The sequence below is a fragment of the Sciurus vulgaris genome (assembly GCF_902686455.1).
Source record: "Sciurus vulgaris genome assembly, chromosome: 16".
In the NCBI taxonomy this organism is placed as follows: domain Eukaryota; kingdom Metazoa; phylum Chordata; class Mammalia; order Rodentia; family Sciuridae; genus Sciurus; species Sciurus vulgaris.
The window spans coordinates 33,354,064-33,376,941 of NC_136477.1; the positions used below are offsets into that span (position 1 = coordinate 33,354,064).

Here is a 22,878-nt window from a genome sequence, read left to right on the forward strand (position 1 = left end):
GTGCTGGGAGAATTGGAAATCCATATGCAACAGAATGAAACTAAACCCATATCTCTCACCATGCACGAAACTAAACTCAAAATGGATTAAGGACCTCGGAATCAGATCAGACACCCTGTAGATTATAGAAGAAAAAGTAGGTCCAGATCTTCCACATGTCAGCTTAGGACCAGACTTCCTCAACAGGACTCCCATAGCATAAGAAATAAAAGCAAGAATCAATAACTGGGATAGATTCAAACTAAAAAGCTTTCTCTCAGCAAAGGAAACTATCAGCAATGCGAAGAAAGAGCCTACAGAGTGGGAGAATATCTTTGCCAATCATACTTCAGATAGAGCACTAATCTCCAGAATCTATAAAGAACTCAAAAATCTCTACACCAAGAATACAAATAATCCAATCAACAAATGGGCTAAGGAAATGAATAGACACTTCACAGAAGAAGATCTACAAGCAATCAACAAACATATGGAAAAATGTTCAACATCTCTAGTAATAAGAGAAATGCAAATCAAAACCACCCTAAGATTCCATCTCACCCCAATTAGAATGGCGACTATCAAGAATACAAGCAACAACAGGTGTTGGCGAGGATGTGGGGAGAAAGGTACACTCATACATTGCTGGTGGAGCTGCAAATTAGTGCAGCCACTCTGGAAAGCAGTGTGGAGATTCCTTAGAAAAGTTGGAATGGACCCACCATTTGACCCAGCTATCCCACTCCTTGGCCTATACCCAAAGGACTTAAAATCAGCATACTACAGAGATACAGCCACATCAATGTTCATAGTTGCTCAATTCTCCATAGCCAGATTGTGGAACCAACCTAGATGTCCTTCAATTGATGAATGAATAAAGAAACTGTGGTATATATATATATACAATGGAATATTATTCAGCCATAAAGAATGATAAAATTATGGCATTTGCAGGCAAATGGATGAAATTGGAGAATATCATGCTAAGTGAGATAAGCCAATCTCAAAAAACCAAAGGATGAATGATATCGCTAATAAGTGGATGATGACGACACATAATGGGGGAAGGGAGGAGTTAGTGTTAGGGTCAGAGTTAGGGTTTGGAGGGGGGCAGGAATGGAGGAAGGAAGGACTGTATAGAGGGAAAAGAGGGGTGGGAGGGGTGGGGGGAATGGGAAAAACAGAATGAATCAAACAATATTACCCTATGTAAATTTATGATTACACAAATGGTATGCCTTTACGCCATGTACAGAGAAACAACATGTATCCCATTTGTTTACAATAAAAAAGAAAAAGAAAAAAAAATAGAGAATGTGGCAAAAATTTATGGTTATTTCTGAAAGTTATTTTCCTGGCCCTTTTTCTCTGGCATGAGAATACATAGGGAAGTTTTGTGGAAGGTACTGTCCCAAAACAACATAGATAAAGAAATGAGAAATTGGGGCCTACTTCACCATTGTGTTTAGGAGGAATTCCTTCTAAATTTTGGGAAAATACTAATACATCTATTTCCACTAATATTTCAGTTTTCCTCTGTGAAAAGAGAGGTGCTATTGTGACCTGAAAATCTCTCACTGTTTGTTCAGAAGTACAATTTTACATTCCCCTTAAACTCTTTTGGAATAAGTGGTGTCACTGCAGAATTAACATAAATATTTTATTCTTATTTCAGACAAATGTTACTGGGAATTTTCTTGTGGTTTTCAAACTAGTAAAGATGATATTTTTTCTATTATTATTTTATCATTATTATTAAATTTTACTATTGTTATTATTTGTCACATTGAAAAACAGCATTGCATACATCAGTAAGGGCAAAAATAAAACTGGCATTGTCCAAGTAGTAACTATTTACCTGCACAGGAGTAAGCTGGTGCACTTGGAACAAGGGTCATAGTTTCTTATTGGAGCAACCAGCCAGATAGGGGGAAATGTTTATGTCAAATGTTTGCTTTCCTTCAGTTTGTTTGACCATATTGAGAAAGGGTTACCAGTTAAAACATTTACTATTAATTATGGAAGATAATATGAATCCAGGAGAAGTTTTCTCTGGACTGGACAGAAAGGATTTGCATTTCCACTTTGTAGCTCATTAGCTGTTTGATTCTGAGGAAGTTTCTTCACTTCTGAGAGTCTCCTTCCCTTATTTTGTAAAATGAGGCCAATGAATTTCTATCCAAAATAGCATCTAAAAGGGTGATATGAAGCAGCATGGCTTTTAACAGGAGGCACACTCAGGAGATGGTAGCTGCATTCCAAGATGAGAATATGGGACTGTTTTGGGTATTCCCTAATTACTTCAACTCCATCTCTAGCTGATGGTGGTAGTCATTTAGCACAAGATGAAATATTTTTTAGTTTCATCTTTTACCCATTGGTTTGCACATTAATTTATTTATGTTTTCTGTTTTGTTTCGTTCATTCATTCACTTAACAAGCATTTATTGATTTCACAGGTGTATTCTTCTGGAAAAGACACTGAGATGGAGTTTGAGGAGAAAAGTATTTAATAAGGTCCAACATCTGTGAAGGTAAGAGGTGGGAAGCAGAACTGTGCACAGGGCAAGTAGAACTACCCTATAGGAAAATCCAGAAGCCATTGGGGGGTCCAGAGCAGGTGTTGCTTATTGGAATTGTCCATGGTAGCATCTGTACAAAATGGTCATGTATTATACACCTGCCTTGGTCCTTCACTGAATGCAAACTGCCCTGGGAAGGATGTGACTTCCAGAAACATAAGGCACAGCTGAAGTAACCTCTGAAGGAGCTTAAAGTTGAAGGCTATGTGCTGATTATTTCGTGTAGGGACCATCAGATCTTCCTTGAAGAGGATCCAGCTGGCACATCTTCATGTCCACTTCTGGTGGCTACTATGCACAGACACTGTGCTAAATTGTGGGGTTGGAGTGGTGAGCAGGAAAGATAAATTTCCTCATTCGTGGAACTTACATTCTAGGCTGGTTTTCAGAATTTTCAGTTGTCTCTGTATTTCAAATGAACAATCTGCTTTAGATAAATTGCCTCACCAAGAAACTGGGAGAATAGACTAATGTCCTCAGTTATTAATCAGGAGAGAAAGAAAGCAACAGATGTTTCCATTTTACAGTAATAGAGAATCCTCCTCCACTCATTTCCTGCTAATTTCAACAGTTCCACAAATACTTATTTTCTCTCTTGTGCCATGCACAGTGTTAAGTGCTGGAGAACAACAGTGAACAGTGTATAGTCATGTAGGGGAGACAAACATACAAAAATAACAGCATTAAATAGGGAGTTGTGGGGCAGAGACATAAAGGGAATGCTGAGAACATAGAGACAGGGAACTTCCTGGTCTGGGCATCTGAGGAGACTCGAAGGAAGAATATGGGTCAGGTGCATAAATAAAGTTTCTGCTTTTAAGTAGTTTTCTTCTTATTTCATAGAAAAAAGAGAGCAAATCAGAAGTCTTAAACATTTATAGACGTGATCATGCCAAGAGAATCAAGGATATTTAATGGGACAAATGGATTTTTATGATCCTTAAATTAAGGTTCTCAAGAAGTTTTCCTTCATTTTAAGGCTTGAAAGCTTAAAAGGGTTTCCTGTGGGGCCAGAAAGCCTCGCACTGAATGATGCTGGTTCTTTGTAAATGATTTCACTCTATGTGTTAAACTGCAATCATTCCTGTAAGAGGCCATCTATAAAGAGAAAAATCTGTGCGCTCCTAAATGTTATGTGATGAACAGTCACTTGGCTTAATTTGAGTTCTGTTGAATTGTTTCTTCTTACCAACAGCATTGTGGGAATCCTCAAAGAGGTGGAAGGAAGTCTCATGAATGTAAATGTGTCAGCCTCTTGCTTCTCAGCAAGCCTCCCCTCTCAGCTTGCATTCCTCTCAATTCCCTTGACTCGTGGGTGACACCTATTAGGAAACAGGTGATCTCAATAGTAGTGTATTAGAGGCCATATCACCTCCTTACAAAATGAAATGGTCATCAAGATCCATGTACCCAGATTGTATTTGCCAATACAAAAGTGGGAAAACTTGAATCAAAAGTTCTATCTGCAAACTGGACGAGTGGCAGATTGCCACAATAACCTCTATGAAACCTTTGCATTGGTTAGCGGGATTTCTGTAACAGTGGCTCCAACCCAGGGGAACATCAAGTGTGTGGAGGGAGTGGAGATTTCAGCACATCAGGGTTAATTATAACTAGAATTGTACTGAATCTGCCTCGGGTGAACATTGTTCATGTGTGTCCAGAAATCTGCTGAGTTCAGTCTTCCTCATGGGCTGTAAAGAAAATGGACTCTCCCCGCTATCCCTGATGGTCTAGGAAGTTCAATGCTCTCCTCAATAGCTCTATAATATCTTATGGCTTCACATGTCTCCTGGTCATCTCTGACTCCCATTTCTGGCTTTCCATGAGTCCTTAATCTCTGCTGACACTCTTGTTCTGGTATCAGTCTGAATGAGGGTCAGTGGTCCTTCCCCTTGAGCGTCTTTCTCTTATCTCCTCCCAAACATGCTGTACGTTCACTGTGAGATCGCTTTCACTGGAGGTGTGACAGAGGACAGGCAAGATCAATAATAATGGATTTCTCTATTCTTTAATAAGACCCTTAATCATGACTGCAGCTGGAGTTGGACACCCCACTGTCGCATAAGGTGCTCCTCTTTTATCTCTCTCGGGCTTCTTTTTCATCTGCCGTTCCCACCCATGATTACTATTCTATTTCCCCCCACTTCTTTCAAGTGATTTTGCGCTCTCTTTTTTTGTTTCCTTCTAACACAGTAGGACCCAATCTTGGGCTGCAGAAGTGAAAATACTGAAGTTTAGGCACCATTCCAGAAGCTTCTGATTTAATCAGTTTGATATGAGACTCAGATAGAGGTTTTTATTTCTATTTTATTGTATTTTTTTTTCAGACAGAGTTTTTTTTTTTTTCCCCCTTAAAGGCACCCTTATCTGTTTTCAAATATGCAATCAGGTCTTGAGACAAGGTCAAGCTAGCTCATGTCTTCAGAGATTCATCTGGACTTCAAGAAGCTCTGCCACTAGCTAATAAGAAAAAGGAAATGCAAAAAAGAGCAGGCAAGTGTCACTTCTATCTGTCTTATAAGGGTAACTGTCAATGTTCTCATCATATTTACACAAATTGGGAGACTGAGGCTCAGGGAAGTCAAAACCTACTCAGGATTGCACAGCCAGGGAACAGGGGAGGCAGGGTCTCAATCTAGGTTGGTGCATTTCAAAATCTTGTCCTGTTTTCTTTCTTTTGAATTTCTGCCACTGCACTCATGCTCAAGGAAAATAGGCAGAATGGACAAATTCCTGCCTTCAATCATCTCCCCTTTAAGTTCCCCTTCTTCCAACCATTCCTGGTTCTTCAGTTCTGTTGGAATCTTTGTCAGTTTATATCAGGATAATGTTGTTCTTTCTGCAAAGAAAATCTCTCCTGTATTCTGCAGCCCAGAAACTCATTTGTTTCCAGAATAATAGCTAATACTGATGGAGTGCTTATTGTGTGCAGGAACCCTGAACTGCAGAGTGGACATATAACTTGGCTAAGTTCACCCAAGTTGTAAGAGCACAGCCCTGGCTCAAACTTCGTGTGCTACTCAATAATATGCTCTAGAATCACCTGGGACCTGGTGGAAAGGTGGCTTCTGATTCTCTTGGTCTGGGAGGAACTGAGAGCCTGCAGCACTGACCAGCTGCCAGCTTTAGTCTATATTCTCAGTACCCAGATCTTGGTTATATTGCCTCTGTTTTTCATATTTTAAATAGCTGGGGGCTAAGTGCAATTGGGCTACATTTCTATGCAATTTCTGAATTTTTCTTCCTTAGTAAAGTGGACTAGGGCACTCTGGTCCAGAGATCCCAGGAGTACTACAAGGTCAGAGATTCCATTTAACATTAATTAAATGAATTAATTAAAAAGCAACCATTACTCAGATTTTAAAAATGAGGTTCCCCTAGGAAGGGAAGAGAAGATTGATAATAGGCAAGGTGATTTAGTATTGAGAGGTAAGACTAGGACATTTGATGTCAAATGGTGACAGCAGATGTTTTAAATTCTGCCCTTTTGGCCCCCTTCTTTTATCAATTTAGAAATCTACTTTGGCCATCCCCAAGCTTCTGTGAAATGCAAACTGCAGAGGGAACTTTAAAGACAGCTCCAACACTAGCATATCAGTTCACAGCTCTTTTACTGAAGGCAGTTTCTTCCACATGATTTTTTTCTTTCTTTCTTTCCTTTTTTAGCTGCCATTCTTCATTTTGATGTTCAAATTCACCAAAGCTCTGTGACTGGAGCCAGGGTGATGAGTGCTGGGGGGAAGCCACTTATCAACAGAGCCTGCTGCTGTGGAGAAGGGCAGGGACACCCTTGCTAGGCAGGGCACAGACCGCCAGCCAGGGTAAGGGAAAGACTTTCATTACAGGAACGAGCAGCTCTCTGATACCCTCATGAAAGCAACCGGCGTTGAGCACCTTGTACACTATGTGAAATACTTAATTACAGAGGAAACTTATGGGTTCCAGTTGACAGAATAATCTAATCAATATTGCTTACTCCAAACTCTAATTTACTTGTCTTACAACTCATTAAATTTGAAATATTATTGATTTTCAAGTAGATGGCTTAGAGGATAAATAAGTCCATTTTTATCTTGGGGGTCTTGGTTTGAGTTTGATTCGGGGACCTTCAGGCAAGAAAGCTCAAATCTCTTCATTAGGCAGTGTTTGCAGAATAATCTCACTAGACATACTCCACTGATGCAGGTAATTTGCCAGGACCCTGTATTTCCCAATAACCATTGCTGAGTGGGCTATTTCCCTGTTTCTGAAGAGGGTGTATCCATGGCAAGGACGAGTGATTTATATGGTTTGAGGAGATACTTCAGAGTGCATACCCCTCTGAAATGTAATTTCTTTGTATTCCACAATTCAAAAGATGTGATGAACTTTCATATGCTGCTGCACTAGAAACCATCTAATTTAACTTTAAGCAATCTAGTCTCTATTGTCTCCTTAAAAATCTGGACCAGATTCTATTCTTTCTTTCCGGGGGAAGCAGGAGATTGAACCCAGGGCCTTCAACATACTAGGCAAGTGTCCACCATTGAGCTAAGGTAAACTTACAGCCCTAGATTCCCAAGAGAATTCTCTGACACAGCCCTCTGCATTTTCTGGAATCGGTCAAGTCCATGGCTACTGTTAACCATGTTGCCTTATCTACATGCTGAAGGCAATGGGTGAATTGGTGTGAGGGCAGGAATGCTCAAATGAATTAGACTTAAGCTGAAGTAGCATTTTTAATTTAATTTTTTAAATAGGTGCTATTGACAAGATTCAAAATCAAAATTCTAAAATTCTAAAAAGCTATTCAGAAAAAGAAAAGTTCAGCCTCCCTATCTTATCTTCTTATCTGCCTCATTCCCTCTCCTACCAAAGGGTAAACACTATTTTTGTTGTTGTTGTTTCTTCTGTAACCTACTAGAGTGGCCTTTTGTATATTTATGAGTAAATGTAGATTCTTATTTTTTTCTTATTTTTATAAGATATAGCATGTTATGCACACTGTTTCGAACCTGTTGTTTTTTTGACTTACTGGAATACTTGGGAAATTTTCCATATCAATACCTAACAAATATCCTCATTTTAAAAAACCTTGATAACTTTCCATCTTGTGTAGATATTATAATTTATCCAATTAGTCTTCTATTGATGGACCTTTGGAGGCTTTGAAATGTTTTGCTACTACAAACACCACTACAGGGAATGATCAGGCACATAGATTCACAAGCGCAGAACGACTTTGTATATAAATTATTTTGCAATTGTGTAAGTATATATGTAGGAAATAGGCCTCAAAGTGGAGAGCTGGGTCAGAGGGCACATGAAAACCTTTGCCAAATTGCTCTCTGTGGTATGTCTTGTCCATTTATGCTCCCACTAGCAATGCATGGGAATCTGAAGCTGGCAATTGGACTCACCTCTGCAAGTGCTTAACATTTCTAGGTCAGAAACTTTACTCGTCACGATTGCAAACAACAAAAGAGAGTTAATTGAAGGCACAGAGAGTTTATTGGGATGGATAGAAAAAAAAAAAAAAAAACAAAAAAACCTGGTGCACAGACATTGGGAGGATAAGGAAAGTAAAATCAGCCAAGGACTTTCTGTGTGAAATCTTGTGAGAATGTTACCACTGGGCACGATACCAGTGGCCATTGGTCATCCTGGTGTTGCCCAAGGACCCCCACACCGACCTTGCCCTCTCTCCATAGGATACAATCTCTAATCTCCCCAAGAGGTGAAATAGGAGATAATTTAGCTTCTATAGGGTCATAAGGGTGAGGAAAAAGTAGGGAATCCCTGTCAGCCTCTCTTTGCCTCCTGGCAAGAACACTGTTGAGATATAGGGCAGAAAACCATGTCCACTATGGAGACCAAATTACTTCTTCATTTTCCTCTTAATTTGGGTGCACATGGACTTATTTTCTTGGATTTTGCAGGTTTTCAGACCCATATTTAAAAAATCTTCTCGCTTTCAGACCTGAATTGGACCTAAAATCTGCTACTGCACCCAAGACAGGCTTAATGCATCTGTTTAGGACTCAGTTGGGGAGTCTATCTCCTTTATTGATCACCTTCTGTATGCTAAGCAAGCACACACTTGGCCAAGGATTCTGAGTCAGGAATTCTCCCATCTAATTCTGCTTCAGCTCCTCTGATCAGTGGCTTAGCCTTGGGCAAGCCATTCTTCTTAAGCCTGTTTTCTCATCCACGAAGCAGGGATGATAATATTGACCTACTTTCCCTGACTGTTGCAGGATTCGTTAATTGATCGCTGTAAAGAACTCTGGAAAGCTTTAGAACCTTCCCTACCTTTGTTTCCAAGCCCATTTCCCCCGCAGCACCACTGCCACTTGTCATCTAATTTGGACTGGCATGTGGAAGGGAACAGATGAGGGATTGGGGCACAAACATGACTTGTTTTGTATATAAAGAGTTGGCTTGAGCCAACAAGGAGGGAAGGTAGTTAGCATTAGCAACTGTTAAGGTTTCCGTGGAGCCCCTCCGCCATCAAGCAGGGATCACAGAAGCACAGATGCCCAAGTCCTAATTGCTTTCTCTGGTTGTCATCCTCATACATAAATAAATTAGCAGCCCAGTTCTTGACTCCAATGGTATGAATGGCTCACCCTGAGCAGCTGTTGCAGAGTGTCTCTGATATTAATCACGTACTCCTTTCGATGACGGTGACCTTAAGGTGAAAATGTCTTGCTCTGCTTCCGGCAATGAGGAACAGTCAGCCCAGGAAGTGTATGTGTGTATGTGTGTGTGTGTGTGTGTGTGTGTGTGTGTGTGTGTGTGTCTGTGTGTGCACATGTGGGGCAGAAGGAATCTACAATTCTTATCCCAATTATAATGACAAGAATAACATCTTTATATCACATGAGTGTTTCCAATGTGTTTTCGTGTTACTGATCTCCAGTGGGCTTCGGCAATGCCGTGAAGCAGGTAAAAATGATTATTTCCTCTTGTGGCTGAAAAACTCAAATTCAGAGAGGTCACCAGACCTAAGTTTCTATGGCTGGAAAATGTAATCTTTTTCCCAGCACACCTGACACTCTCTGCATTTTATCATTTTTTTTCTTTAAATGATAACTATAACTAGTCCTTCCCTTTGACGTTGAGGCGAATTTACTCAGAAATGTTAAAATGTGCACATCTACCCTTGACAAGATGCTCACTAATGCCATATTTCTGTTGTAAGTGATTTATGTACAGGCAGAAGAATATCATCTAATCCTCACTCAACTCTACCAGGTATGTTATCATTGTTCTGCTTTACAGATGAAACATACTGAGGTGCAGAGAGGTTAATAACTTGCCCAGGGACACACAGACAGTCCAAGCATTCAATCTCAATCCTATACTGCTAACACTAAAATATCAAAAACAGAAACAAATACAAAAACAAATCAGAAGTCCCAGGAGCTGAAGGCACAGTGATGCCAGTTCATGGGGCAGAGGATGGTTTTTACGTGGTTGAATGGGAGAAAGGGTAGCTGCATCTGGCCTCTAGCATCGAGGGTTGTTCCATGCCCATTTACCTCGTTGGCTGACAGTTCATTTCTATCATTTCAAGAGAAGAGCTATAAACTAGTTTATAGGTGTTTGGTGAGCTCCCGGCTCCATCTAGGCCCTGCTGCCTGCGGTGTCTGGGCTGCCCCCTTCCACCACTCCTCCCCTGCAGGTAGGCATACCTAGGACTTGGACTGCTGCCTCACCAGGTCACCTTGGAATTCAGCCCAGATTGGGACTCTGAGTCAGCTTCGTATTGCACTTCTTACCACAGCATCTCACTTCAAGCACGTGCCTTACTTAGGTCTTTGCTTAGTGCCAAGGCTCCTCAGATGCCAGGGACACCAGAGGGAGCTCAGCAGACCCTATCTACATCTTGTGGGGGAGGCAGGAACCCATGCAGAATGCCCCTTCATCCCTTCCTGTCAAAGCAATTCTAGGAGGCCTCTGCAGCCTCCTCAGAAAGTTCATGAGGGTGATGTGGCTGTCCACAGTGATAATCCAATTTACACCTACTTTGCCTTTTTTTTTTCTTTCCCTATATCGCCCTCTTCTGCTCCCTAGGATCACCTTCACAATAAACACCTGTGCCCAAATTCTCGCTCAGGTTGTGCTTTTGCAGGGAACCCAAACTAAGAAATAGCCCTCCGAGCATCAATCACACTTACATCTTCCCATCTGGGGGCAGAATCATGCCGTGCTTAGGACCCGGATTTTAATTTTGGCTTCTGTGTGACTTCGGACAAGTCATATAACTTCTTTGAAAGACTGAGTTTATTATTCGTAAGATGGGAATTGAAATAATCTCTTTCTCGCGGGGTAAAATTTTGTGACAAATGAATGATTGTCTGGAATTCAGCAAAGTCTGAATAATTCATCTGCTGTTGATCCAGTTTTCATGTATTATAGTGGTTTGAAACACTCAACTCCATCCAAACTCCTTCACCTAATATCTTGTGGCCTTTGGTTGGGTTTCCTAATCTCTACAAAGAGACTGATTTCCTAATCAGTTTCAGTTTCATAATCTACTCAAAGAGACTAATAAGACTGGCTGCATCAGGGAGTGTAGGAGTTAATTACTGGGTAAGTAGCTAATGTATAACTTGGCACATAATGGTACGTGTTTAGTAAAATAGAGCTGTTAATGGAAACAACTGGTCCCAGCTAGACTTTATGGCTTCCTTCTTTGTGCTCATTTTATACTTCTTTGCACTTCCAATGGAGTTATTCTGCACTTCTCTGTCCCTCCCCCAAGATTTCAAGGGGTTGTGTGTCATTCCTTCCCTTGAACAGCTAGAATGCACCATGACACTGTGGCCAGGGACTTCAAGAGGCATATCAGAGAGTCAAAGAGCTTTCAGAATCTATTTAGTCTAGATCTCTCCAAGGACGAGGAGACAGTGGCTCCAGAGTATAATAGGCATTACCTAAAAGAATGTTCACTGGCAATGTACTGACCAGGGAGAGTGAGGCACATGAGATGCAGTGGAGAGGGGTGGCCTCATTTGGCCAGTTGCATTGGGGCTCTCAGTCAAAGCTGCTTTTCTTAGAGAGGGGAATAGGGTTGAGCTGTGGAAGAGGGACTCTTTACGCATCAGTTTTGGCAAAAGACGCTCTTCCTAGGAAACCCCTAAGGCTTTCCAGATCATTGGCCCAGTCATGGCTTTCCCTGAAAACCAGATTCAGGACATGCAGAGGAACAGGAAGGTCAGCCTCTCTGTGAACCTAGGCATGGGGTGGTCTCAGCTGAGTGTGTGGGGAAGAAGGGCAAAAGCAGCTCTCTCTGACCTTCTCTTCCTATAGTTCCAGGTGTGACTGCACTCAGCCTCAGTCAGCTAAGGGTGCACATGCCCTAGGAAGAAGGCCCTGATGTGGTTCTGGAGCTGGAGAGGGATGTGGAAGTGGGTGGTGGTGGGGGGAGGTGGGCAGTGTCTGGCACACACAGAGAGCTGCCATCTGCAGAGGAGCTTGGGCATCTCTTTAGGGCTGAGGAGGGGAATTGGCTTCTTTCTTATCTGTCCCTGGAGTAGTTGACCAGCAGCCCTCAGAATGGCCCAAGCTCATGACTTAATGTTGGCCCTGTTGTGCCTTAAGTAATCCAAGGGAGATTCATTTCCTCTCATTGCTTTTGCACCACCACCCCCTTCAGTACCCATCTGCCAGCTAACCCCTCTGTGCTGGCTTCAGAGGGGGCTGAGAGGTTAGTGGTAGAGAGAGATGAATCATAGGTGGTTTCTGAGCTAGAGATTGCTGTGTTTGAGGGATTGCCTTCCCATTTTGGAGGCAAACTGGGAACTGTGTAGGGCTATAGCTGAGACCTACTGTAGCTACTTCATCTCTGAACATGGTAGAAACATGGGCTGGGAACATGGCTAAGAGGTCATCTCATCTACACACCTCCACCATGCAGGATTCCACTTAATACTTCATGTTCAGTGACAGGAGGCTGAGGCTCCCTCCTTCTAGAGATAATCTAACCAAGTGTTTCTGCCCTGCCCTCACCCCACCCCAACCCTGTAAAAGTAAACCCACTCTGTTTTTTTCTTATCCATCTGGCCCCTCTTTACTTTCTTTGAGCTGCATTTTCTTTCCCAGTTCCTGTTTACAAGGTGGTGTTGCCAGACCATGGTTCTTGGACTTCTTTTCTGGTTACTGACTTTACCTACCTCATATATACAGATCTGTGACTTCTAGGTCACGGATGCCATTCCTCATTTCTCTGCCTGGTGCATGTCCTGCATGCCTCCAAATTTGCATGGTGAAAACAGATTGTGTTAACTCCTCCCCCAAACTGCCCTTTCTCTGCATCCCCTCGCTTATTGAATGGAATCACCATTCAAAGTGATTGATGGCCCTGGGTGTAGTTCCCAAACACTTTCCTGCACCCCACAAATACCTCTCACCAGAGGTGCATTATAATTTTCACTTGCCCTCTGGTCCAATCCCTTTCTTGTCTACTCTACTCTGAACTCCAGGAGGCTAATTTCTGGAACCATATTATCCAGGGTCTTTTGCCCTCTGGTTCTGGGTTGGTTCAGTCAAAGGGAAGTCCTGGGAAGAGAAAGAAGTTGATGTGTTTATTCTCCCTGTTCCTTCCCTAAGGAGCTGTGGTTTGGCAGGGACTGTGTTCCTCCCATTATGTCCTGGCTTCGGTTGGCCAACCTTCTCCTGGGGGTTCAGTTCTTTCTAAATTCCAATAGCCACTCTTCTGCTCACCCTTTCAGGCCAGGGGTGGTAACAGCTTCTTGTATTCTTAGTCGTGGTGTGTGAGTGTCTGTCTTGGTGCACTGTTCCTTCATTGAACTCTCAAGTTGTCTGGAGTGTCTCTATGGGATGCTGCCAGATGTATCTGACAGCACATGTCATTGCTCTTTCCTTTATATTTCTCAAATCTAACATTAACTATTTTAAGGAAGAGAGAGCTGGTTTTCTACAAGTTGGTCACAGAAGGTTCTGTGCAATGGTTCCACCCACATTCCTCATTATTGCTTCAGAGTCTGTTTTCAGCTGTAGGCTTTATGATGATGGTCCTATACTTTGGCTTTGCAACATCATGGCCTTTAGAATTCCCTTTGGGGTTTACAGACTTTAAATTTCCTACTGAGCATTGATATCTACCCACTCTCTTGGATTTTCCATTTTCTTTAGTGTACAAAGTGTGGGACATGTGCAATAAAGACTGGCTTCAAGGGTGGGAGGCCCTGTACTTAGAAAGGTTCTATGCTTGGTTTAATGCACCATCACTGTCTTAAATATATATATATATAAATATATATATATATATATATTAGTCCTTTTTATTTTTATTTTGAGACAGAGTCTTGCTGAGTTGCTTAGGGACTCTCTAAATTGCTGAGGGTGACCTTGAGCTTGCCATCTTCTGCCTCAGTCTCCTGAGTTGCTGGGATTACAGGCATGTGCTACCATGCCTGGCGGAAATAATATTTAAACAAGGCCCCACATTTTTCTTTTGCAGTGGGTCCTGCAAATTATATTATTATTCCTGTGTAGATATTATGCAGGTTATTTAGTTCATGGTTAGACACAGTAATGAATGGCCCTGAATCACATAAAGAAAAAAACGATTTCCTTTTCATTTATCTTTCAATCTTCTGATTATTTCAAGGAAAATGTTTTATGTTTGTGTTCATATATCTTTTACAGATCTCTTGACACTTGCTAATTCTCTCCTTTTCAATGTAGAGAGTGGGGCTCAGATTCTGTGCCCTTTTGGGCATGTAATATTATCATTTTGCTTTCATGATTACCATCTATTTATGGCAAGTGATACTATTTTTTAATTTATGAAACTAATATAAATGTCCTTTAACCCAAATTTGAATAAAAATCCAAGTCAATTAAAAGCAGGATGTTAGGTTAATAATAATACTTTTTAAGACTTTGTGAGAATAATTTAGGTTTGAGTAACACTGGGTTAGATCAAAACCAACCTTCCTTCTACTTTAGCTCCCTTGAAGTTAATCTCAAGCCCAATCTGCCTTTGAAGACTTCCTTAAAAGATTGTTCTGAGCATCGATATGAGAACTGTGTAGAAAGAATTTAGTTACTTCCACTGAAAGTCTTTGAATGATTTGAGTGCTCTGATTGAATTACATACAACTTTAACCCAGAAGCAGGTCTAGGAGGAGCAGAAATAGAGGATCCACTGTAAGACCAAATCATGCATATATTTGTAGCCCTCACATTACTGTGCCTGAACCCTGACAAGTGGAGAGAGAACTATGATGACACCTCAGGTGACCACAGTAAGAGGGCTCATGTTTCTCTCTAAACCTATGGTGGGAGCTCCTAAGGCCTCTGAAGCTTGGGATTTCAGTGTTCAACTGATGTGAGTGCCTAGAGGTGGTCCATTTCCCAACAGCCAGTTCCTGCGGTTCTATCTGGACAGCCATGCTGAGCTGATGATGCAGATTCTGTCTGTGCACCTTTTCATCCTTGCATGTGGACAGTTAAGGTGACAAAAACTTTCCCTACTGGCTACATTCTTTATCTTATTACACCCATCATTGATTTCATTGGCTGGCATTTAGAAGAGGAAGCTTGTTAAGCTGTTATGCTTGTGGTTTTAGAGGTTGGTACACACAGACAGTTCTAGGGAAGGAAGAAATGTGCATGAGTGGACAGAAATGCACTTTTTCTAACAATACACACACTAATAAAGAAAAAAAAAATCCCCACTAGTACAAAGCATTCCTGAGTTCATTTTGCATCAGTAAACTCCTGATTTCACCATCCTCTGGTCTGTGACCAGTGGTATGAAGTGATTTCATTGGATGTGAGAAGGGATTTGATGCAAGTTCCTGGGCCCACCCCTGTGCTGTGTTCAGGATTGTGAATGTGGTCCCATTTCGTCCATTCCTCAGAACTTCTGGATAAGACAGGTGGATTACAATGCCATCTTCTACCATACCTTCATGCTCAGCTTGGACTATCCAATGCAGGGAACCCATGTACAAGGGATAATTTAATAACAGCATTAGTGATGATAACATTACCTTCTGTATTTCAGGAATGATCTGGATACCTACCTTAAATCACCCCTAGCTCTTGGAGAAAATTTAAATGCAAACATCAGCCTCATTTTTTAGATGAGCTGCCCACTTGCCTATTTGCTTTAATATCCATTCCTTGCCCTTTCTTTCTCTTGATGTGCTCTGTATTGAGGGAATTGCATTTTCTAGGTTTGTTGCCATCAGTTTTCAGTGACTTCAGTTAGTAGTGTGAAATTGGGGGTGACAGTGAGAACTCGAAGTTTTCTCCCCCATCCCCTTCTGCTACCTTGGGTGGCATCTTGCATTCAGCTCTATGTCCCTTAGCTCTGTATGGGGCCTCCAGATCCCTGGCCCTGAGAGTTGTACCACTTCTTTCCTCTAGTCCCCCAGCTGCCTGGTGGTGGCAGCTTCCTGCAGTTGTTAATCTCTGTGTGGCTTCACTATATCCTCTTAGTCTCCAACTCTTAAAACTCCTGACTAACCAATACTCTGAGCCAATTTCTTCCCATTTGAACAGCTGAGATTGCAGCAGGTTTCTTGGCTGACCTGCCTGATGCACTATGGCAGAGGTTTGCAGACTTTAGAAGGGTCAGACAGTAAACATCTAGGATTTGTGGACCCAGGAGGCAAAATTGTGGCATTGACTATGTGGGTATTCATATGACAAAACAGAAAACAGATTTCCAGCACCAGGTGTGGTGATGCATGCCTGTAATCCCAGTGACTTGGGAGGCTGAGGCAGGAGGATCATGAGTTCAAAGCCAGACTCAGCAACTTAGTAAGGCCCTAAGTAACTCTGCAAGGCTCTGTCTCTAAATAAAATATAAAAATAGGCTGGGGATGTGGCTCAGTGGTTAAGCACCCCTGGGTTCAATCCCTGGTACCAAATAGCAGAAACAAAAATGAAAAAGCAAACCAACCAAACAACAACAACAACAAAACAATAAAAGAAGCTACTGCAATAATCCAAGCAAGGGTGGGTGGTGTCTTGGACAAGGATGGTGGTGGTCATGAGATGGAGCATAGCAGCTGGACTAGAGTCATATTCTTAATCTGACATGGAAATGACTTTTCTGAAATACCATCTGGTCAAGCCACTGATAAAACCATCCCAGTCCTTGAGTGCCCACTGACCAGTGGGTGAGCTCCATGGGTTCAGAAGTCACCCAGTTCAGCACACCCAAATGGGGACAATGGTGAAAAGCAAAAAGGCCCAGAGAAAAAAGAGACAGATATGGTACCCTTCTTTCTTCTGTGGGGCAGCTGGCAAGGGGGATGAATGACAAGTTTGGAGAGATTTGGATGACAGGAGATATTGTGTGAATGTAGTACTTTCCCTTTGTTCCAGACCCTTCAAGGCCAGCTGTCTAAGGGATTTCCTCCAAGCATGGTTAAACTGAAGGTGAACGAATGCATGCTTTCTTGTAGTGCTCACTCTAAGCTGAGAGGGTCATTGTCATTTTAAATTATCATTCACAGCAGACATTCTTAACCTAAGACTCCTGGAGAGAATTCAAGTATCTATAGGCCTTGGTGGGAAAAAGAATATGACTTATTTATTTTCACTATCATCTAAATGAATCTTAGCACTTCCTTTGGTGATAAATATAGACCAGAAACCCACAGTAGAATTAACAGTTCCAGTAGCCATTACACACACTTCCATATCACATGCTTTTATTGTGAATAACTTGAAATATTCATTACTTCCCCAACTCTTATTGCTCCTGCCACTAGCTCTTGTTATTTAATGTTTAATAAAGATATACAACTGTTACTACACCAATTTGGTTTTTAAAAATATTTTGGTAAATGTATTTCAAAACAATGTGTTTCTTTTGTGATCCTCTTTATTTTATGCCCTTAAAAATTGTCCAGAGAAGGGATTTATAGGCTTCCCCAGCCCCCAAAAGCCTAAAGAGGAGCCCCTTCCCACATGTGAATGCTGCTGCTCAGGAGAAGTGTTAGTGGGGTAGTGCTGGGGGCAGGTACAGAGCACAGTTCTTTTTCTGAAGCACCTTGTGGTTAAGGGGAGCCAACTGTGCTCCCAGCCTTCTTCAGCACAGAAGCACTTAGCTAATTGTGCTGAACTCAGGGCCAGACCTCAGGGAGAGAGAAGCAGCCTATCTGGGCCCCTTTGGCAATCAATTATTCCCCTGAGCAGAAAGATTGATAGCTTCCGAACATCTCGGTCCAGCTAATAATACTGCAGATGCTGTTTTAATTCCAAGGCACATAGTCACCCTAGCCTTGCTTTTTAACATCTTTGTTTAAAAAGGGAGTTAGGGAAGTAGCTTCCAGAGATGGAGCAGATGTGCCAGTTGGGGGCCATTTTAATAGTTCTGCACCTTGCTCCTGTCTATTTCCATACCCACCCACTTTATGGCCACTGAAATTTCGAATGTTCTCCCATCTTCTGGTTACTTATCTCAAATTTCTTTTCTAGATTAGACAGTCTTCTTCCTTGAATGTTCTGAAATTGCCTTTTCTCCTACTAGAAACCCCTCCAAAATTTTTTGTCCTTCTCTGGACTTCTCCAATCTTTGACGGGTCTGACTGGTGGGTTGGGAGTGGGAAGCAGGAGCTGTTTGTTGGTTTTTCCCCCTGTTTGTTCAGAGATCATTGCAACTCCTCCAGGGCCCTGAGAAGATTTTTTTTTAAAAATTAAGTTTCCCAATGATGTTGCTGAAAGATTATCCCCGAGAATACAGCCAATTCCAACAAGTCCATGCTCAGCCTCAAAGCTCTGAAGTTGAAATAATAGTTTCCAGCAGGTTGCTCTGTGATTGGAAGTGTTGAGCTTTCTTTCCCCTTGTGGTGCCAGAGAACTTATCTGCCTTTCTCTCACTGATTATTTACCCCATTCTTCTGCCCTTCTAATCCTTTCAGGGGGCTTCCTTCCCCAGGGTGGATCAAAGAGAATATTGTCATAAGAAACTACTATGAACAATTATATGCTCACAAATTGGATAAGTTAGAAGAAATTCATAAATTATCAGATACATCCAACCTACCAATATTGAATCATGAAGAAATATAAAATGTGAACAAAACAATAACAAAGAAGATTGAATCAGTAATAAAAGTCTCTGATCAAAGAAAAGCCCAGGACTTGATGACTTCAGTGTTGAATTCCACCAAACATTTAAAGAACTAATAATACTAGCTCTTCTTAATCTTCTGAAACTCAAAGTAAAGGGAATACTTCTAAGTTCCTTCTGTGAGACTAGCATTACCCTGATACCAAAACCAGACAAGAACACTATAAGAAATTAAAATTATAGGCCAATATCCCTGAAGAACATAGACATAAAAATCCTCAACACACTAGCAAACCAAATTAAACAGCACATTAAAAGGATCATATACCATCGTTGCAAATCATTAACAAAGCGAAGGATAAAATCATATGATCATCTCAATAGATGCAGAAAAGCATTTGATGAAATTCAGCACCATTTTGTGATAAAAACTCTCAGTAGATTAGGTCTTGAAGAAATGCTTCTCAATGCAATAAAGCCATATATGATAAGCCAATAGCTAATGTCATTCTTAACAGTAAAAAGTCAAAGCTTTTCCTTTATGGTGAGGAACAAGACAAGGATAGCCACTCTCTGCACTTTTTTCAACATAATATTGGAAGTCTTAGCCAGAGCAATTAGAAAGGAGAAAAAAATAGGGCATCTTAGTGGTAAAGAAAGAAGAAAAATCATATCTACTTGCTGATAATATAATCTTATATCCTTAGACTTGTGTCTGAAGACTCCACCAAAAAAAAAACTGTTAGAACTGATGATGAATGTAATAAAGTTGCAGGATAGAAAACTCCGTAGCATTTTTATATACTAATGATGAACTATATGAAAAGGAAATTCAGAAAACAATCCCATGTACAATGACAACAAAAATTTAAATACTTATGTGTAAATTTAACCAAGGAGATAAAAGACCCGAATAGTAAAAATTATAGAACTCTGATGAATGAACCTGAATAAAACATAAATAAATGGAATGATATCCTATGTTAATGGATTGAAATAACTAATACTGTGAAAATGTTCATAATACCCAAAGCAATCTACGGATTAAATACTTCATAAAGCAACCTACAGATTCAATGCAATCCTATCGAAATTCCAATGTCGTTTTTCCCAGAAATGTTTAAAAAAGTCTTAAATTCATATGGAACTACAGAAAACTCCAAATAGCCAAAACAATCAAGTAAAAAGAACAAAGCCAGAGGAATCATATTTCTTGATTTCAAAATATAATTTAAATCAAATATAATGAAAAACCCCAGCAGGGTACTGGCATAAAAACAGCACATTGACCAATGAACAAGAGAGAAAACCTAGAGATAAACTCTTGCATTTGGTCAACTGATTTTTGATGCAGGTGCCAAAAACATCAAAAAAGCACAATGGGGAAGGACAACCTTTTCATTAAATAGTGTCGGAGACACTGAATGTCTACAAAGAGGAGAATGAAATTAGACCCTTATCTTATACCATATGCAAAAATCAAATCAAATTATATTAAAGATTCAAATATTAAGACCTGAAAATTTAAACTGTTAGAAGAAAACATATTGGAAAAACTTCACAACATTGCTCTGAGCAAAGACTTTATGACTGAAAACAGATAATAAAAGCAAAAGTAGACAAATAGAATGGAATCTAACCAAAAAGCTTTTGCACAACAAAGGAAACAATGAACAAAGTGAAGAGAGAACCCACAGACTCAGATGAAATATTTACAACCATACTTCTGATGGGGGGTTAGCATCCCAAATAAGAAACTCAAACAACTCAATAGCAAGAAAACAAGTCAATTTAAAAAAAGGGCAAAGGATCTGAATAGATGTTTCTCAATAGAAGGCACACAAATAGCCAATAGGTATATGAGATATATGTTCATCATTAATCATGAGGTGAGTGCAAATTAAAAGGTATTACCTCTCACATGTTAGAATGGCTTTTATAAAAAAGATGAAAGGCAAGTAAGAATTAGGATGTAGGAAAAGGGGAACTCTTGTACATTGTTGGTGGGAATATAAAGTATGAAATTATGGAAAATTATGCCATTGTGGAAAACACTATGAATATTCCTCAAAAAACTAGAAATATAACTACCATATGACCAAGTAATTCCACTTCTGGGTATATATCCAAAGGAAATGATATAAATGTGTTAAATGGATTTTGGCATTTCCAAATTCCTTGCAGCCTCATTCACAATATCCAAGATATGAAAACAACCTATCCATCAATGGATAGATAAAGATAATATGTACATATACATAGTGGAATATGATTCAGCCTTAAAAAGGAGGAGGATTTTATTACTTGTAACAACATGGATGAATCTGGAGGATGTTATGCTAAATGAAGGGAGCCAGTCACAGAAAACAAATATCACTTGTTCTTACTTATATGTAGAATCTGATAAAGTTGAACTCACAGAAGTAGAGTAGAATGGTAGTTACCAGAGGATGGTAGAAAGGAGAGTGAGGAGGAGGGAATGGAGACTTATTGATCAAAGGCTGTAAATTTTCAGATAGTTAGAAGGAATAGATCTTGAGATCCATTGCATAGTAGGGTGACTATAGTCAATAATAATATAGTTTTAAAATAACCAAGAGTAAATTTCAAGTGTTTTATCATAAAAATGATAAGTAAGCTAGGTGAAATCAAACTAATGTTAGTTTGATTTCATCATGTTACATTAAATATATATATCAAAACACATGGTATCCCACAAAATTGATTTATCAATAAAAAATAAAGAAGTAAATACTATTGCCAACACATGGCACTCCTGGGAGCTTTTCTCTAAGTTCCTACTGAGTCATGGAGAACATGGCAGCTACTGTAGCAGTGGGGGTTATTTGCCTTTGCCTCTATTTCAAGCATAGGAAACCCCAAGACAGGCAGTATTTCCAAGACATTACATAATTCAGGCATTCCCATCGTTGTGTATGTGGTAGTGACAGGTGCTGATTATGGCCAGACATGGGTGCAGTCTTCTCTTAGGAAGCTCTTCAGCAAGTTTACATTCCTTTTAATTAATTTCCTTCCTAATTATTCCCTCACCTTAGAGCAAGAAACTTTCAAGATCCTAGAAGGAAACTAAGTTCCACTGACCCAGAAGATAATTTAAGAGTGATACTGTAAGAGATGTGCACAGGGTCCAGGGAAAACACACACGGATGCTGAGACACCCAGGGACCTGCACTTGAAAGAACAGGGGCGGCAGGCTGTGCTGCTGGAGCCCTCTGAGAGCTGGAGCGACAAGCCAAGGCTGTCCATCAGGAGTGGTCTTCACAGAGGGATGTAGCCACCTCCAGAAATGTGGTGACAAAGGAAGGGTGTGGTTAAAGTTTACCCTCGCTCACTCCCTTCTCCTGCCCTCACATTTCCTTCTAGTAACTCCTGTTGACTGGCCCTCGTCAGAATCCAGAGGATGAGGAGACTTCTCTGGTCTTCTGGGACACAGAGAAGCGGGCAGAAAAGCAAAGATTGGATCTTGGCAGGTGGAGTGCTGTGGAGAGTGTGGTGGCAGGTAGGGATAGGGAGCATTGCTTTCCTGGGCTGGGCGTTGGCTGTTTATGGTCAAGTCTCCACGCTGTGGTGGGGGAGTTGCAAACATCTCTCAGCTTGCTTCACGGCTGACCCACTAAATATTTACCTGCTTCTGCAGAAATTACAGGCATAAATTGAAGAAGTTTGCCTCCACAACTGCTCAAAAGAATAAGCCTGTTATCACTGGACCACCTACAGTGAACTTAACACAACTACTTGCAATGACTGGACCCCGTGAAATAGTCTCTTTCTTCATGATAATTTATTTTTTGTTCAAAGATCACTAAACAATTATTTTAAAGTGATTTCTGTGCCACCTTATATGATGTGAATGACTGTCACTGTAACTAAAAACAAACTTAGGGGAATAAAAACCAGTTGAAGAATTTACAAATTATCTTCTATTTATCTTTCAAACGAATATGCTAATTATTAATCAGAAGAATATGATAAAAGAATCCAGGATTAAGATGCCAGATGTGATTCTTTTGCCTTCTGTTGATTGGTCTGTTGGACTTGACATCTAACCTCTCTGGTTCTCAATTTACCCATCTTAATCAGAGCACCTACCTGGGAGGACAAAGTGAAGCATGACACCAAAATGATTTGTTAGCCTCATCTGCAAATAAATACCAGACCCTTAGCAAGTGTTTCCACTGCTGCCATTGTCACAAGCTGTTGTGTTTATGGACAGCACTTTCACAAATTTCTTCTCACAGAGAGGCA

General features: G+C 40.6%; 1 protein-coding gene across 1 annotated transcript in view; it reads left to right on the top strand.

Annotated features, from left to right (window-relative positions):
* Window positions 1-1,990: 1,990 nt before the first annotated feature.
* The window catches only part of GADL1 (glutamate decarboxylase like 1), a 506,342-nt gene continuing 485,454 nt past the window's right edge, over window positions 1,991-22,878 (top strand). Inside the window, exons 1-2 of the mRNA XM_079113990.1 lie at window positions 1,991-2,226; window positions 2,439-2,513. The gene's annotated coding sequence lies outside the window, so the exon portion shown is untranslated. The remainder of the gene's footprint in view (window positions 2,227-2,438; window positions 2,514-22,878) is intronic.